Source organism: Bombina bombina, unplaced genomic scaffold (genome assembly GCF_027579735.1).
Source record: "Bombina bombina isolate aBomBom1 unplaced genomic scaffold, aBomBom1.pri scaffold_2630, whole genome shotgun sequence".
Classification (NCBI taxonomy): Eukaryota; Metazoa; Chordata; class Amphibia; order Anura; family Bombinatoridae; genus Bombina; species Bombina bombina.
The window spans coordinates 2,501-7,371 of NW_026512720.1; the positions used below are offsets into that span (position 1 = coordinate 2,501).

The following is a 4,871-nucleotide window of genomic DNA, read 5'->3' on the forward strand; positions in this document are numbered from 1 at the left end:
ACTACAGCGTACCGGCTTCATTCAAATCATAAAGGCACTAGTCACCCAGTAAAGTCTGCGCTAACTAGGAGCGCGTTTAGAGACCTCGGTAGCTGAACCCAACATGCCCAAAGAATAAAAAATGTACAGCACTGACTCAGGATTTATCTACGAGTATATAGAGTAGTGAGAAGTGGCATCTGTTCATCTAGTGCAGACTGAGCCACGCAGCTGAAACTGTGCACCTAAGCATCCACGCCCTTCCTTCAGCAGCTTCTTCTGTGTGCTGCACTCTCTGACCCTCTGGTACAAAGGGGGCATAGCTTCTATATACTGAAAGGAGGCATGGGAACTTCCCTGCGACATCCAAAGCTTACATTCACCAAGACACTACTAAGAGAATTATATGGCTACCAACTGCTCCTCCGTCCTCTCTTGCAGGAAACTATCCATTCCGAGGAATTAAGTCAGTACTTCAGCAGAGCCCCTCTCTGCTAACCTCCATGACACAAGGCAAAGAACGTGGGAGGGTTATTTAATGTTTGTTTGGGGTGGTGTCTTTGCCTCCTCCTAGTGGCCAGGTTTGTGGACTCTCACTGCCATTAGAAAGAAAAGTATATTAATAGAACCATGTAGGTTATGCAACACTGGGGAATGGGTTATAAAGGGATTAACTATACTTTAAAATAAAAATCTGGGGTAAACTGTCCCTTAAATTATAATATAAATGCATTAGGTAGAAGATCAGCATTCTTATTGCCTGTTAAAGGGACATAAAAACAAATATATAATTTTTGAGTTTAGATTGCGCATACAAATTTTAAACCACTTTCCAATTTACTTCCGTTATCAAATTTTCTTTGTTTTCTTGTTATTCTTTGTTGAAAAGCAGGAAGGTAGGCTGATGTATGCACGTTTCTGCAGCACTATATGGCAGGAGTTTTGCAACAATGTTATACATTAGTAAGAGCACTAGATGGCAGCACTAATTCCTTTCATGTAGTGCCTCAGGCATGTGCACATTACCTACCTAGGTATCTCTTCAACAAACAACAACAAGAGACTGAAGCAAACTTGGTAATAAAAGTAAATTAGAAACTTCTTTCAAATTGTATTCTCTATTAGAATAATGAGAAAAAAATGTGGGTTGCATGTCCCTTTAATAACAGAGGTAGGAGACTTCACATTGGAAACAGGCAGATACCCTTTACTCCCTTTTCACACCCCCACCCCTCCTCAAACAATGCACAGGTGTATTTTAGGGGGTTGTGATCATTACCATGTTGATCACCTGATCATTAGCAGAAACCCTATCTTTCACATGAGGGGGTCTCACCCTCTATTTATATCAAAGGGAGAGATAAGTGCTCTGCAGTTGCCCACCTGTTAAAGTGCTGTTTAATCTGAGTGGGGGGGGGGGGGGCTCTAAATGCTCCTGTAGGTTACGGTCATTCGCAAACAAGGACTATCTTGTAACTAAGTTATATGGAGGTTAACGTATGGGCTTTTAAACCCTCCTCCAAGCCACAGTCTCAATTCCAAAAACTCCCTGCACCCCCTCTGTGTCATTGGCAAGTGTGGCCCTCGGTGACATCAGGAGCTATTACAGCAATAGCCAAAGAGGGCTGCAGTGCAGGTGGTCCTTAGAACCCGCATGAGAAGATGGTCACCCCAGGAAGACAACAGGTTGTCACTCATCAAAAGAGTAAAGACATTTTTATATATGCATAGTATATATAAATAAGTCATTACCACACTGAAAATGACTTGTATATAAATGTTTTAAGCCCATTTAACTTTTGGTTAACAAAATTTGCTCTGTTTTTTTAATTCCAGGGGCAAACCCCTGAAAACGCAGAGTATGTATATATTTTTTTTTACTTTCAAGTGGTCGACAAATCAAACGAGATCCTGCACTGATCAAGAAACTACTGAGTAGAATGATGTTAAAAAGGACAAAAAATATGAAAGCATATTGCAAAGCTGTTTACAGCTTACTATTGTCATTTCTATTATATCAGATCTCTTGATGTGAAGCTAATGACAAAAAAAATAAAAAATTAGTGTATGCGAATTTCCATGAGATAGAATATGCAGACAAGCAAAAACTTGCTAGCAATGTTTCCTATCCATTTCAAACAGATTATAAAATAGAACTATCCCTGATTTGCCTTCACTTGTCCAAATTCAAATCTATGGAAATGATTTATTCCTGACAGGTGTTTCTAGCTTTTACCCCACAAACAGTGCAGAAATTGTTGGAATTGAAAATGAAGAGTTACCCTCAATCTCATCATTTCGAATTTTTCGGATTGCAGCTCGGATCAGCTTCCTTTCCTCATACTCACTGGCACCTCGAAGCTTGAAAAGAGAAGATGAATTAAAACTGTATGGTCTTACTAGTTACTAGGAGATATTTAGCAGCTGTGATTTGGTGATCAGCTAGTGTCACACTGCCCTCTAGCAGCAGCTAATCAGACAACACCCTGTAAGACTTTACCATCTTGTTAATAACCATCCTAATTAGCATCAAATGGGGGTGATAAGATGAGCAAATCAGGCTTTAAAACTTATGATGACAAAGTTAGAATATGGTGATGCCATTTCTTTAGAGAAGCTATAACTTTACACTTCAGTAGAGCTGAATACATCAATATATCTATAATTTGTCTATCCCTTTAAATAGCTGTGTGTAGGCCGGGGGGGGGGGGGTGTAGGCAGACAAGGGTTGACAAAAAGTAGTAGCTAAACATCTACAAGAAGCTTACCAGTGTGGTGAGCTCCTCCACATCACTGATATCTTGCAGCCTTGCCTCTAAAATGTGTAAAGCTTTCTGCTGTTCTTCTCTCTTATCACTTCAAATACAAAAACATACAAAAAAAAAATATGAATACCGAAACCCACACACATTTCTGTAATATTATAAAGACAAAACTACATTTAAAAAGGATGTTAAAATTGACAATGCAGCTCCTGAACATTTGCCCTGAGAAGTTGTCTCGTCAGATAGAAAACTGCTCAATTTAACTGTTTAGGAATTAAGGGAATAGTTCAGAACTGGAATGTACAGCTTTAAGACGACTGAGGCACGAGCACCATTAATACCCATAAGAATCCTCCTAACAAGGCCAAGCTACTTTTCCCCTGCTCTTCTATTCATCTGGTGTTTCACCTCATGTACAGTATATGGTAAGTGCTAAATTCTTAAAGTGGTTTAAGAAAAGCATCATTACATTTCCCTTTCATCCTTCAAACTTAGTATATAGCAGAAACCCTATCTTTCACACAAGGGGGTCTCACCCTCTATTTATATCAAAGAGATAGATAAGGGCTCTGCAGTTACCCACCTGTAAAAGTGCTGTTTTACTCAGAATAATATCCCAAAATCTCAATTTAAAAAAAAAAAAAGTTTTCCACTTCCCACTCCTTCAGAACTAGTACATTTTCTCCACTCAAAGGTAAACCATAGTGCCATTTTTCTACCCCTCTATATAAAGATTTAGACACACACAATATGTAAAACTTCCCTTACATCCACCTAAAATAGTGTTTCCCAACCGCGTGAGTACCCCCAACAGGCCAGGTTTTCATTATAGCTGAACTAGAGCACATGTGAAATAATCAGCTGATCAGTAACACCATGTTTACTAACCTGCTCTCGCCCATCAGCTGATTGTTTCACCTGTGCACTAGTTCAGCTATAATGAAAACCTGGCTTGTTAGGGGTACTTGAGGACCGCAGTTGAGACACACGGACCTTAAATATCAGGTCACATTTGACTAGGGTGGTGTGCGGTTCAACAAAATATCAAGTCATTAAAAAAGCTCAAACACAGGCAGCTAACCCAGGTTGGTTCTCTTTATTCTCTTGCTCGTTGCTCCTTTCTGATCTAAATCGCTTGGAAGCCAGAGCCTCCTCACATCTCTCCAGCTCCTTCCGTCGCAGCTCTCGAATCGCTGAGCGGATTTCACGTCGTTCTGCCAAATCCAGGGTCACCTCAAGCTGTGGACAAAACATTTGTGATTAAGGCAGTGAGGGACTGAGGGGTTAGGGGCAGGGGAAAATTAGGAACCTGCAAGGCTTTTAGAGGATTTATATAAAGTAAACTGATTATTCATCATTGCTGTTAGGATTAAAGGAAATGCAGAAGGTTCAAAGTTAATACAAACAAAGCCCTTTAAACAATGATTTGTTTATGGAAAACTGAAATCCAGTGCAGAAAAATATATATATATTACAACAGACTGTTTACTCCTCCATCTATGTAGAATGTCACAAGATGTTCAATTAATTTACTGGGACATATTTAACTAGGTAATATATCTCTCTCTATAAATGTGAATATATATCTACACATACATATACACACACATTATATAAGGTCCCAATAAAGGCTATCCTGGAAATTTATTTTATGCTTTTGTTCAGAGTGTGGCTTTATTGGAATTATGATGTTCCATCTGCTTTTATTAATTACAATAACTAAAAACTTCAAAACAACCCATTCATTGCAATGTGTGGAAGAGGTCTTCTTGACCCGATTGTGTGAAACCATTACAGTCAGCATGACAGAAAGGAAGCAAAAGGTACAGAAACGTTCTGTCCTAGCACAATTTAAAAAATAAGGAATAAAGCTGCTGTGAAATCACAAGCACTGCCCTTGTTTTCAAGCCAAGCTTGTGTTTGAGATGGTGTTGACTTCTAAATGTGAGACATTACAATTTGAAATATTTAGGAAATAATAACTGCTACTATTATAGCCCACGCCATAGAAACATTACACAAAAAGTATTTATTCCATATTATAATAATGATCTAAAATCCGCGATCTGCTGAAAAAGTGAGATATAATTTGTGAGTAACTCATTGAAATAAAATGATTAGCTTCAT

The 4,871-nt window shown here is 38.7% G+C and overlaps 1 long non-coding RNA gene across 1 annotated transcript; it reads right to left on the reverse strand.

Moving 5' to 3' along the window:
• Positions 1-2,261: 2,261 nt before the first annotated feature.
• On the reverse strand, positions 2,262-3,978 carry LOC128644506 (uncharacterized). The gene is made up of 3 exons (XR_008399990.1): positions 3,826-3,978; positions 2,748-2,835; positions 2,262-2,340 (listed from the first exon to the last, which is right to left on the reverse strand). It is a non-coding gene; the product is annotated as an uncharacterized LOC128644506 (long non-coding RNA).
• Between the last annotated feature and the right edge of the window lie 893 nt (positions 3,979-4,871).